General features: G+C 40.9%; 1 long non-coding RNA gene across 1 annotated transcript; it reads right to left on the bottom strand.

Annotated features, from left to right (window-relative positions):
• Nucleotides 1-2,912: 2,912 nt before the first annotated feature.
• Nucleotides 2,913-13,585, bottom strand: LOC138744232 (uncharacterized). The gene is made up of 3 exons (XR_011345405.1): nt 13,325-13,585; nt 6,350-6,479; nt 2,913-3,126 (listed from the first exon to the last, which is right to left on the bottom strand). It is a non-coding gene; the product is annotated as an uncharacterized lncRNA (long non-coding RNA).
• Nucleotides 13,586-14,571: the final 986 nt, after the last annotated feature.

Below are 14,571 nucleotides of genomic sequence, written 5' to 3' on the forward strand. Positions count from 1 at the left end.
AGTTCCGCTATGTGTTGAGGTTCTACCTGTCCTAGGTTTTGTGAAGGATAGGCCCAACCCCATTGCTGCTCACTATCCCAAATAGCTGGATCACCTATCCTTCATGGAAAAGTTTTTCCAGAACAACACCACAGAACATCATGTGGAAACTAAGAGATGAGGACTCTATGAATCCAGTGGGATGGTTCCTTGAGCAGACCGTCCAGATCATCTAGCAGAATGCCTCATATCACTAGAGCTCACTCACAAGCACCAGGACTTGACCTGGCTGGCGGTGAGAGGAGCCTTCACAGTGAGATCCTTCTTGTACAGTTGGAATATCACCCTCCACTCACATTGTCCTCGGGAGGCTGCAGTGGAGTGGAGACTGTCGCCTACCTCTTTGCTGAGGGTAGATACACAAAGAGTGTATGGAGAAGGATGAAGGGGCTTTGTCACAGTTCATCTCCCTGATCTACGGACTGTTCCCGGGGACACACTCTGAATCCGACATCCAGAACTGCTGGAAGACCATAAACTCGATGAAGGATGCTCTTTTATCTGCCTGAAACCTAATGGCCTTTCAGCATACTGAGATGTCAGTCCAGCAATGCTGCTGACTGGCACATTCCAGGCTGCAGAAGGATGTGCTGATGGATGTATTGAAGCTTGGTGCAGCCAATGTGAGGGTGCTGTGGGAAAGGATGACAGTCTAGAGTCCCTCCCATTACCAGGCACTGAGGGGCTGACACTGAGGGGAAGTGCCTTAACCAACAGAGCAGGGAGAAATGACAAGGTGCCACAGTGATGGTAATGGAGCATTAAAAGAAGAATGTAAAATGTACAATGATGAGAATATATCGATATGATTTTAAAAATATTTTATTTATCAGAAAACAAAGTAATAACCACAGTTACATAGTTGAAATATTAACAATTTGTCAAAATTAAACATGGTTACAGAAAAATAAACTGAGTTACTACAGAAAATCCTAAAAGAAAACCCCAATCCCCCCTCCCACCTGAACATTACCCCTCCCTCTATCCTTACTCTAAATCCCCTACCCCCCCAAGTAAAAAGAATAGCTGAAGAGAAGAAATAACTAAGGAGAATACCTATCCCTTGTGATAGTACAGATTCTATCACCAATGTGTATTTGTATAGATTGTAATGTAGGATGATTGTGATTGGCTGAGAGTGTAGCCACGCCTACTGGCAGGTCTTAAAGGGTTGCTCCTAGCCAGACTGGGTCATTCTGGACTGGTCGACCTAAATGTGATACGCTCCAGTCTTCTAGCTAATAAAAGCCTTGGTTTGGATCAACAAGCCTTTGATTCTTTCGACACGCTCTACATCTCTTAAATTATAAGAAGTTTTCTTCTCCATTGGTAAACATTTCCAAATGCCATCTTTGTAAATTAAGCTCCATTTGATCTTTCCATGAAATAGCTATACATTTCCTTGCTTCTGCTAAATTTCAAACGCCATTTGAAATTTATCTAATTTATATACCAAGGCCATTTTACTAACATTTCCAATTAGAAAGATCTTTGGATCTAAAGAAAATTTTACTTTCAAAATATCTTGCAAACAATCTCTTAATCTAGACCAAAAACCCCTAACTTTATCACAAGACCATACTAAATGCAAAAATGTGCCTTTTTGCTCATTACACTGAAAACACAGATCCAAAGCACTCAGCTTGTATCTTTTCAAATATTTTGGAGTTAATTTAATTGATGTATAAAATTATAAGTCACCAGTCTATACCTAACATTTACAAACTTTGTCATAGTATATCTATTAATATTCCTCCAACGATCAATGTCAAATTGAACTCCCAAATCCTTCTCGATTTATGTAGCTCAATTTTAGACATTTTCTGTTGCAACAATTTAAACATTTCTGAAATAAAACCCTTCTTTCCTCCATCCCGGACCAACATTATGAATTTATATTCCTTAGATAAATATGAATATCTCCCAAAATAATCATGCAACATTGATTTAAGTTGATAGTAGCAAACGAGCATGTGATTAGGGATTTGATATTTTTCCTTCAACCTTTCAAATGATAAAAAACAACTGAACTCAAAATAGTCATTTATCATCCTAATTTCTTTTTGATTCCAAATTTTAAGAAGGTTATTATCAACCGTGAAGAGTAAATCTTTATTCTGAAAAAAGGTGTGTATCTAGTCAATTCACCTGGAATCCCAATAGTTTTACTGATCTCTTCCCAAATTCTTACCAAATGAAATAAAACTGGAGATTTATGACCACTAATAACTTTACTATTCCATTTATAAATAAAATAATCTCTTCTGTCCTTTCCAATTCTCTTCGATTCTATATCTAATCAGACCACAGGTCTATCTAAATCAAACATTCTATTAATAATTTTCTATGTGCAGTATTGTAATAGTTTAAAAAATTTGGAAGTTGCGAACCACCTATCTCATATTTCCAAGTTAATTTGTGCATAGACAGTTTTCCCTTTCATAAAAATTTCCTAACCAGCACAATTCACTCTACCCACTAAAGTTAACTGAATATCTTTCCATTTATGCAAATCTACTTTTATTACAGACATTAATGGTAGATAATTTAAATCAGATAATTGATTTATATCTTTATTCACTTTTAATACCTAAATACTTAATACAATTTGACCATTTAAAACCTATCCCACCCTAACAGCCAGAATAATCAACCTCTGACAGCAGCATACATTCACTCTTATTCCAATTCACTTTATCACCACATAATTCAACAACAGTTGTTCCTGTAATACCTTCAAAGACTCTTTTGGGTCAGTCCAATATACCAATACATCATCTGCAAATAAACTAATCTTATGTTCCATCAATCCTGATTTAATCCCCTTTATCTTCTTTTCTTGTAATGTATCGATATGATTAACACTATGACACTTTTCTTGTATTATAAATAATTTATTGTGAATATAGTACATTTTTTGAAAAAAAAATTCCACATGCCTTCTCTACCCCCCACGCCCTGAACCGCAACATTCGGAGCTGGGTGTGCTGAGCAGACGCTCTCTCCAAGTCAGTGAGGCTGGCTAGCGGCCGCTTGTCCTGAACCAGCTCGCTCCGTGATCCTCTCCCTCATGGTTTTCGTTCATTACTGAAATACAAATGGATTCTCAGGAACAGAGCTTGCTGTAACCTGCTTGTAATGATAATTTTTACAAATATTTCATTTTTAAAACTATGGTTTGCTCTTTTGCAACACATGTTTGCTATATGGCAATATTACCATTATTAAATGTCATACGTAATTCAGCAATGATTAAAACAAATTCCAGTAAGTATGTTCATTTCCCTTCAACAAAGCACAGCTCTCCTCCTTTTCTGGAACAGGCATGTGTCAATTTGAATTTTTGGGCATTATGTTTTGAGGTAATTTTTAAGATATACAGTATTTAACAGAAGCTTTCGATTCTTGCCATCAATTCTTCTTCTTTGATCGATAAAGAATGCCAGGTTGCTGCCAAGTTGTTATCTTCTTCCACAATTAAAATACATGATTGAGGTCTATTTATCATTATTCTTTTAGGTATTTGCCTCATCCTTTTTATATAATTATATTTTAAAACTCTCAACTCCTGAAGCCAGAAAATGCCATCAGCTGCATGCACCAGCAGATCTTGGATAATTTCCAAAGAACCTATTCATTATGAAAACTGACACTGAGTGATGGCAGGTTGTTCAATCATAAGTAACATGATAGACCAAGTAAACCCTGATCTCTGCCACTGATATTAATTCAGAGTTTTCTATAGAACTAACTCAACATGCCAGCACCTCTACTTCCTCAGAAGTTTGTGGAGGTTTGGTATGATACCAGAAATCCTGGCAAATTTCTACAGTTGCGTGGTGGAAAATGTGCTGACTGGCTGCATTAGGTCTGGTATGGGGACACCAATACCCTTGAGCAGTAAGCCCAATGGACACAGCCCAGGACATCACAGGTAAAGCGCTACCATTGGAGAGCAACAGCAATCATCCAGGACATGTTCTTTTGTCACTTCTACCATCAGGAAAGAGGTCTAGGTGCCACAAGACTCGCAGGTCCAGGTTCAGGAACAGCTGGTACTCCTCCTCTATCAGACTTCAACAACAAACTCAATCAGGGACTCATTTAAGGTCTCTTATTCTTGAACCTTATTGATTTTTAAAAATTCTCTCTGTATTGCATAGTTTGCTTACATTCGTTACCTGTTTATAGTTTTGTTTGTTTACATGGATATCTTGTGTACAGTTTTTTTTGTATAATTCTGCCTCGCCCGCAGGAAAAAGAATCTCAGAGTTATATATGATGTCATTTATGTACTCTGACAATAAATCTGAAATCTAAATCCAACTTTCATCCCACTCTCAAATTTACTTGGACCATTACTGAGCTTTTCTCCCTTTGTCGATCCTGCTGTCTTCCTCTCAGGAGATTCACTGACATTTACTAAAAACCCACATACTCCCTCTTCCCATCCTGCCTCTTGTTAGGATGCCATTCCTTTCTTCCAGTTTTTCCTCCACAACCTTTGCTCTCAAGATGAGGTCTTCCATTCCAGGATGTCAGAAATGTCCTCCTTTTTCAGAGAATGTGACTTCTCTGAACTGTGGTTGATGGGGCCTTTTCCTTCACTTCCTCACAGTTCTGCTCTTACTCTCCCCCCTTCCCTCCACACTGGTCAGGAAGGGCATTGCCATTTCACCCTGCGAGCCTTTGTATTCATCATTTCCACCAGCTGCACCAAGATCCCACCACCAATTCCTCTCACCTTTTACACCTACCACAGGGACTATTCCATCCATGACTCCCTTCCTCCATTCATTCCTTCCTTCCCACCTTTCCTTGAAACCTGGCATCTTCACTGCAACTACAGGAAGTGGAATACTTGCTCTTACACCTCCTCCCTCACCACCATCCAGGGACTGAATCAACCATTCCAGTTGAGGCAAGATTCATGCACATGTCTTCCAACCTCATCTATAGCATTCAGTTCTCCTGATGTGGTGCCCTCAACATGAGATCAAGCGCAGACTAAGTGACTGTTTAGCAAAGCACCTACACTCTGTTTGCATGGCTATCCTGAGCTCCCATTTGCATGCCATTTCGAGCTCCCTTCCCACTCTCGCACTGATCTGTCTATTCGTGATCTTCTCCACTGCCAGGGTAAGGCCCAATTCAACCTAGAGGAACAACACTTCATGTTCTGCTTGGGTAGTCTACAACCCAATGGTATGAACTATTTCAGGTAGCTCTCGCTACCTGTGCTTCACTGTCCTCTTCCAACCCACCTCCACCACCTTTTATGGCACTTTTCCCAAACCCATCACCTTCACCTTTCTTGACTCATCACTTTCCACCAGCTCTCTCCAACGTCACCCTCCCCACTCATCTTCCTCCAACCGCCTTCTCCCTCTCTCTCACCTAACAATCACCTGCCTCTGTCTCCCACCTCGACACCTCATCTCCCCATATGTCAATCACCCTCCATTTCTTCATCATCCTTCATCTCACCCCTCCCATGCTCTCCTCCTTATTACTGGTTATTTTCCCTTTCCACAGTCAATTTTGATGAAGGGTTTTGACCTGAAAGTCAACAATCCTTTTCCCTCCATTGCTGCTCGATTAACTAAGCAAGTCAAGCTGCTCCAGATCCCAACATCTGCAATCTTTGTGCCTCCTGTTTTCAGTAGACCGTTGTCTAGCCTCTCCTGCTTGGGATTCTGAAAGCAACTCTTTGCACAGCTCTTCTTAAAACTGACAAAATAGCAATACTTGCACTTATGATAAGTGGACTTAGTTGAAATATTTTCCTCAAATTGCAACAATACTTCATATACTTTGCATTACAGCACACTCCATTGGAATTTTTTTTTCCCATTGAGTCTGTGCAGCTCTTTGCTAAAACTATCCAATTCCCCATAATGATCCCAGAGTTCTTTTCAAGTATTTAATCATTCCCCTCCCCAACTTGATTTTATTTGATGATTTCTTTAATTTTAGTGAATAGGTTTTCAAACTATATTTACTCAAATTCACTTTGTTTAAAATACAATTATATTTCATACTAAAGTGTGAAAACTAGTCATGTCATTGTTTTCAATCAGCCTCAGAAATAACCCCCAAATCAAATGATTACAAACAATAAACGACAGAGGATGGTTATCTTGCCAGGGGCTCGCACTTTAATGAGATCAGTTTTCTAATGCTCATCAACTATTCCTAAAATGACAAATTATTGTAATTACTGATATTAAATCTTTAACCCCAATTTGAGAGCAGCCCAATTTGTAGAGCTGTTACTGTACAGGTCCAGTGACCAGGGTTTAGTCCTTACCTCCAGTGTCACCTGTGTGGAATTTGCCTCCTTGCATTCTACTGATCTTCCAATTTCTTCCCATGCTCCAAAGATGGGCAGGTTGGTACTTTAACTGACCACTGCAAATGATCTTTAGAAGTGAGGCAGTCTGATGGCAGGGAGAAAATACAACATTAGTGTAAATGGGTAGTTGGCCTCATCTTCAACAATGAGGAGCTACACTACAGAGAAAAGGTGGAAAATCTCATGATAGGGTGTGAGAGTAAAAATCTGAATCTCAATATGGACAAGACGATGGAGATGATCATGGACTTCAGGCGGACCAGGAATGACCACACTGTACTACACATCAATAACTCTGTAGTGGAAAAAGTAGAGAACATTAATTTCTTTGGAGTCCACTTAACTAGTGACCTATTGTGGACACACAACATTTTCTCACTTGTCAGGACTACTCTTCCTGAGAAGACTGAAGACTGAAGCAGGCAAGGTTACCGGCCACTATTATGTCAACCTTCACAGGAGCTCTATTGAGAGCATCCTGGGCAGCTGCATTACGAGTGGCAAAGAGGATCACTGGAGTCCCCCTCACACCCCTCGATGTGATTCTACTGGGATCATTGTCTGAAGAGGGCACGCAAAATCATTGAGAACCCCTTCAACCCCACACACAGCATCTTTCAGCTGCTCCCGTCGGGAAAGAGATACAGGAGTATCAGAGCAAGTACCATCAGGTTGAGGAACAGGTTCTTCCCACGGGCAGTGAGAACGCTGAACCACCAAAAAGAACTGCTTACACTAACCATCCGAGTTTCTCATATTTACAAAATTGATTTAGATGAATATTTGACCTGAATGTGTATTATTTGTCTGTATGTGTGTTATATCTGGTTGTGTATCTGCATGTTTTGGACCGAGGACCTGAGAACGCTGTTTCATCAGATTGAACTTGATAATAAACTTGACCACTTGGTAGTCAGCATAGATTTAATGCTACAAATTAAAAAAAAATTATTTATTTTAATGATATAGCATGGGAGAATGCCTTCCCCCACCATGCCAACCCCGTATTTTTGGAGGGTGGGAGGAAACAGGAGCTCCTGGAGAAAACCCAGGCACGACATGCGGGGAACTTACAAACCCTTTGCAGACAGTGCTGGATTTGAACTGGAGTCACTGGCACTGTATTAGTTGCAGTGCGGTAGAACAGAAGGACCTGTGAATACAGATACATCATTCCCTGAAAGTAGTGTCACAGGTGGTTAGGTTGTAAAGAGAGCTTTTCACATATTAGCCTTCATAAATTAAAGTATATAGAGTAAAGAAATTGGGATGTAATGTTAAAGTTGTCTAAGACATTGATGAGGCCAAATTTACAGTGTTGTGTGCAGTTTTGGACACCTAACTACAGGAAAGATATCACTAAGATAGAAAGAGTGCAGAGAAGATTTACCAGGATGTTGCCCGGAATCCAGGAACTGAGTTACAGGTAAGGTTAAACAGGTTAGGACTTTAATTCCCTGGAGCGTAGAAGAATGAGGTGAGATTTGACTGAGATATTTAAAATGATGAGGGGGACATAGAGAGTAAATGTAGAAAGGCTTTTTCCACAGAGGGTAGATGAGAGGACATGGGTTAAGAGTGAAAGGGGAAAAGTTTAGGGGAAACATGAGGGGGAACTTCTTCACACAGAGAGTAGTGGGAGTGTGGAACGTGCGGCCAGCTGAGGTGGTGAATGGAAGCTCAATTTTAACATTTAAGAATTTGGACAGGTACATGGATGGGAAAGGTATAGAGAGCAGGTCAGTGGGACTAGACCAAAAAAATGGTTCAGCACAGAATAGAAGGGCTGAAGGGGCCAGTTTCTGTGCTGTAGTGTTCTACGATTCCAACTGTGGCAACCAACAAGGAGTGCTTATGACTCAATGTTTTTTCTCTGCTTACATTTCATCTGAAGGTTTAAAATTTCACAGATTCACACGTTTAATGTTTAAGTCTTCCAAACCACAGAGCTTTTTTGATAATCTTGGTAGTTTGATTCACAGCTGATTAAAACCCAAATGTCTCCACTGTTTGCTAGTCTTCTGTTATGTCCATTGTGTTCAAATTGCTGAAAATAATAACCTTATCCTGGCTTCAGTTTCTCAGAACGAGATTTCTTCTAATGTTTGATTAATGTTCAAAGTGTCCATTAAAAGAAAATATCCATACGCTCTGATCCATATGAAGCTCAATGCAAATATTATCATGTATTGGTATGAACATTGAACTTTCCAATTTCAGTTAATTCATACCCCCGGCGTTCTCCTCCCACACACACTCACCTTTCCACTCAGTTTTGTCCACCTTTCCCATCTCATCACCCTCCACTGGGGCCCACCTGCCAATCATTACACCTCCATCTGGCTCCACCTATCACCTTCCAGCCTTCACCATGTCCCTCCCTTGCATCGCTAGTATACTGGATAATTTCCTTCTCAGTCCTGATTCAGGATCTCAGCCCAAAATGAGGACTTAAACTTTTTGCCTGCGCAGTTGCGGCCTGAACCTCTGTGCTCTTCCAGCCTTCAGCTTTTTTGTTCCAGATTTCAGCATCTGTCATCTCTTTTATATTTATCTCTGACTTGTTTTATTCAACAATCATTATCCACGTGGGAAGAACAGATGTTCACTTTTATGTGTGTGTTCTTCTGATCATTGTAAACTGCTGATCATAACGATCACCCACATCTTATGACCCAGATTTTAGTTTATATATATATCTTTGGCTTGGCTTCGCGGACGAAGATTTATGGAGGGGGTAAAAAGTCCACGTCAGCTGCAGGCTCGTTTGTGGCTGACAAGTCCGATGCGGGACAGGCAGACACGGTTGCAGCAGTTGCAGGGGAAAATTGGTTGGTTGGGGTTGGGTGTTGGGTTTTTCCTCCTTTGCCTTTTGTCAGTGAGGTGGGCTCTGCGGTCTTCTTCAAAGGAGGTTGCTGCCCGCCAAACTGTGAGGCGCCAAGATGCACGGTTTGAGGCGTTATCAGCCCACTGGCGGTGGTCAATGTGGCAGGCACCAAGAGATTTCTTTAGGCAGTCCTTGTACCTTTTCTTTGGTGCACCTCTGTCACGGTGGCCAGTGGAGAGCTCGCCATATAACAGGATCTTGGGAAGGCGATGGTCCTCCATTCTGGAGACGTGACCCATCCAGCGCAGCTGGATATATATATATATGTAAGCATTTTCAGATTTGCTGTTAGTTTATTGAATCCACTGCAAGGTAAAAGTTATTTTACAGAAAATTGAGCACATGATCTGGAGACATGTCTTCCAATAACACATGAAAGTGAGCAGCCTTAAATTCAGTAAACTGAAGGATTCTGCAGTGAAAGCTGCAATGAATAATGATTGCAATGAAACCACAGGGTTGATGAAAATAGCATCTGCTTCGCTTTACTGAAGCATTTCTTTACCTTTTCTGACCTACATGACTGAAGCATATCTGTTTTCTGAGCCAGTCACACGAGACCACTCTGTAGAGTGCTACAAGGACAAAACCTGATATACTTAATCTCCCCTCACCATTAGATTTGGCAAAGACTCCGCCAGCCCATTCATAGAGTCATACTATCCACGGTGATTCTTTGTCAAAGATCTCCAATTAATTTCCATAGCTTTCCTTCCCATACCTTTTGCAATATTTTAATCTAAGGTATTATCATGTCCAAATTTTCCACCTTCAACATTTTAGTTGGCTTGGTGAGGGTCGGCAGACGTCACTGTGCCCAAGACCACCATTACTCACTCTAATTAGTAGCCATGGATGACTGTGGAGGTGCGTGTGCTGTTCAGGAACCGTAATGCTGCCTTCAGAGCGGACAGCAAGGTAGCCTAAGCTATTGCAAGAGTCAAGCTGTCGAAGGCCATCAGGGAAGCAAAGGGTGTGTGCATGCCCAGCACATTTACAGTCACTTCCTGGTCAACAAGGACATGCGATGCATGTGGAAGAGCCTCCAAGATATCGCCAAGCACAAGACTACACCAACTGCCTGTGCTGGTGATGCCTCTCTCCCAGATGCACTGAACAACTTCTACACATGTTTTGATGAAAAAAAAATGATGTGATGGCGAAGAAGGCCACCTCTCCTCCAAATGACCAGGTGCTCTGGCTTGCAGTGGCTGATGTGAGGAGTGTGTTAGGCAAGGTCAACCCACAGAAAGCTGCTGGACTGGATATTTCCCGGCAGAGTGCTCAGGGGATGTGCGGCTCAGCTGGCAGATGTTCTCACCGACCTTTTTAACATCTCTCTGAGAAGCCCCGTGGTCCTAAAGTGCTTCAAAGCCGCCACTATTGTCCCCGTGCCGAAAAAGTCCTTTGTGTCCTGCCTCAATGACTACACTGTGTCCCACTCATGTCCATCGTCATGAAATGCTTTGAGAAGTCTGTCATGGGGCACATGCTGCTCCCGTCACTAGTCCCCCTGCAATTCACATACAGATTCAGTCGCTCTACGGACAATGCCATCGTCACCACTCTCATCTAGCCCTCACCCACCTGGAAAATAAGGACTCGTATGTTCAAATGCTGTTTATTGTCTTCATTTCGACATTGAACATAATCATATCTCAGGACCTGATAAGAAAGTTGAGCTTGCAGGGTCTAAACACCTCCCTCTGCAATTGGATTCTTGACTTCCTGTCGGGAAGATCTCAAGCAGTCTAAATCGGTAACAGCACTTCCGAGACCATCACTGAGCACGGGGCCCCACCAGGGCCGTGTGCTTTGTCCACTGCTGTTCACTCTGCTGACCGACGACTGTGCAGCTAAATACAGCTTGAACCACATCATCAGGTTCGCTGGCGACACGACCATGGTAGCGAAAGGCAATAAACATTGTGAAGGACTCCACATACCCCTCATGTAAACTGTTCTCCCTTCTGCCATCTGGTAAGAGGTACTGTAGAACTCAGGTCCTTACATCCAGATTGGGGAACAGTTAATTTTTCCCCTAAGCCATCAGACTCCTGAATTCCCAGAACATACGTGGATAGTTACCATGGACATTTACTGTATATATCTTAATATTTCAATATGTTTAACTTCTATTCGAGCTTATATTTATGTAAATATGCTCTGTGTTCTTGGAGAAACGCTATCTTGTCAGAGATTGGGGTACTCTGCAGCAAGTGACTTGCCTCTTGATTGGAATCTTTCCTGCTTGCACTCGATAAGAATATGACCTAAACCATAAACGCCTCTGCCAATTGGAACAAGGATTAGCTGACTCATGGGAATCTGTGTGCAACTATAACATAACATAACATGACAATTACAGCACGGAAACAGGCCATTAGGCCCTTCCAGTCCGCACCGAACCAAACACCCCTTTCTAGTCCCACCTCCCTGCACAATGCCCATAACCCTCCATCTTCTTCTCATCCATATACCTGTCCAACCTTTTCTTAAATAATACAATTGACTCCGCCTCCACTACTTCTCCCGGAAGCTCATTCCACACGGCTACCACTCTCTGAGTAAAGAAGTTCCCCCTCATGTTACCCCTAAACCTCTGCCCCTTAATTCTTTACTCATGTCCTCTTGTTTTAATCTTTCCTCCTCTTAACGGAAATAGTCTATCCACATCCACTCTGTTTATCCCTTTCATAATCTTAAATACTTCTATCAAATCCTCTCTCAACCTTCTACGCTCCAAAGAATAAAGACCTAATCTGTCCAATCTCTCCCTATACTCTAGATGCTTAAACCCAGGTAACATTCTGATAAACCTTCTCTGCACTCTCTCCACTCTGTTTATATCCTTCCTATAATTAGGCGACCAGAACTGCACACAGAACTCCAAATTAGACCGCACCAACGCCTTATACAATCTCAACATCACCTCCCAACTCCTATATTCCATGCAATGATTGATAAAGGCCAGCATACTAAAAGCCTTCTTCACCACCCTATTCACGTGAGTTTCTACCTTCAGGGAACGATGTACCGTTACTCCTAAATCTTTCTGCTCTTCTGTATTCATCAATGCTCTCCCATTTACCACGTATGTCCTATTCTGATTCTTCTTACCAAAATGAAGCACCTCACACTTATCAGCATTAAATTCCATCTGCAATTTTTCAGCCCACTTTTCTAAGCAGCCCAAATCCCTCTGCAATCCTTGAAAACCTTCTTCATTATCCACTATTCCACCTATCTTAGTATCGTCTATATATACCCTGACATGGTGTAAATCTCAAGGCAACCTTGTGAGAGTGCTTTCATTAGGGACACTCCAAATGGGAATGGTGGTTCATAATCACTTTTGCAAGGGAAATTAGGAATGGATGATAAATGTCCATCTCGCCAGCAATGCCTGAACTACAAAATACCAATAATCCACTCTCTCAGACAACTCAGCAGAAGTATCTCAACCTGAAGTTGGAATAGCTGCTCAAAATTTACAAATACCGGGAGAGTTAAAACACATCCAAACCTTCCTCTCTTACATCTATTTTACAATGAAAATATAAAATCAATGTATTTATTTTGCCAGTGTGGACCAGTGTGTATTGTCATGACCTTGAATACATTCCCTCCTGAGTAGGTCCTCTTTCATTATATAACTATAAAATGACGTGGACATTACCCCTCCATAAATCTTTGTCCGTGAAGCCAAGCCAAAGAAGATAAGATGACATTGTCTTCAATACAATATTTGAAAACTTAACTGAACAAAGTTCCAAGAAAAATTTTTATGTATCCTGGCCTTTGCGCGGTAGATCTTGAACAAAATAATTAGGCTTATTTTAAATCTTTTTTTGTGTAAACCCTTTGGAAAGATTACAACTGATGTATATACATATTTGCCCCACTAATTAAATTGTTACTACAATTTCACTTTGCATGAAACATAAAAGTTATCCTTGAAGATGGATTATGAAACATATCCAGCTTTTAAGATTAAAAATGTTTAGGCTTTTTTTTTTGCTGGCGAGACATCAGTTACCTACTTTCTTTAATTTGCTCAACTCTGATGCAGACAGGTGAATGAATCCCAGCCCTCTGCTTATACCATTGGTCATCTGGACAAGTACAAGGCAAAGACATGGACTGGCTCAGTTTCCTATTTTCTTCTCTTAGGATTTATAATGATGTAGTTGAACGTCACCACATTAATGCTGTAACGCAATTTGCCACCAGGCTATTTTCAAGCTGGATAATGTTGTGATACTGTTGTCATTGAGATACTGGGCTGCTTTAGATCAGAAGGTTCAGGGGAGAAAGGAACTTCTATTGCTTGTGTTTAGTTTGTCTGCATCACAGATGTTTAAGCATTACATCACAAAAGAACAGATTCTTTTGACAAAAAATTTGTGGAAAAATGATAAATTTTCCATTTGCTGCTTTTATTCAAAGATCCTGTTTATTTAAATTAGTGAAGTCTGCAAAAATTTAGATAGCAGTAAATTGTCTGTTTTCCCACACATTTGGCCTGCTGTTTCTCAATATGACACTTTTACAAACATTGGTGAAACATGTAACATTTACAGGACTCGTTGCCAAAAATTTCAGAGCTTAAAAAGCATGTTTAACTTTGAAAACCATTTCAAAATTAACATTGTTAGAGAAAGATTCTGCAGATATTGAAAATCTGAAAGTATAATTTTGCAGATGATGCAAAAAATTGGTGGATGGTGAGGAAGTTTGTTGAAGAATACAGCAGGATATAGATTAGTTGGAGATATAGTGGTAAGGTTAGTGTAGTGGCTAGTGGAAAGCTATTACAGCGCCAACAACCCAGATTAGAATCTGACACCATCTGTGTGGGGCTCTCCCTGTGACCTGTGTGGGTTTTGTCTGGATGCTCCGTTTTTTTCCCTACCCTCCAAAACATATTAGGTTGGTTGGTTATTGGATGTAATTGGGTGGTGCAGTTTTCACGGGCTGGAAGGGCCTTCTCTCGTGCTGTGTCATTAAAAAATATATTGGCAGAGAAATAGCAGGTGGCGTTTAATCTAAACAATGTGAGAGGTCAAATGTGAAATAAAGCAAAAGTAAATGACACGATCTTGAGGAAAATTGACATACAGGGGGATCTTGCTAGTTCCCTGAAAATGGAAGCACAAGTAGATAGGGTGGGAAAGAAGGGATATGGTATATTTGCATTTAATATTTGGGCATTGAGTATAAAAGTTGGGAAGTCATGATGAAACTGTGTAAAACATTGGTTGAATCACATTTGGAGCGTTATGTGCAT

The sequence above is a fragment of the Narcine bancroftii genome, chromosome 1 (assembly GCF_036971445.1).
Source record: "Narcine bancroftii isolate sNarBan1 chromosome 1, sNarBan1.hap1, whole genome shotgun sequence".
Taxonomy (NCBI): Eukaryota; Metazoa; Chordata; class Chondrichthyes; order Torpediniformes; family Narcinidae; genus Narcine; species Narcine bancroftii.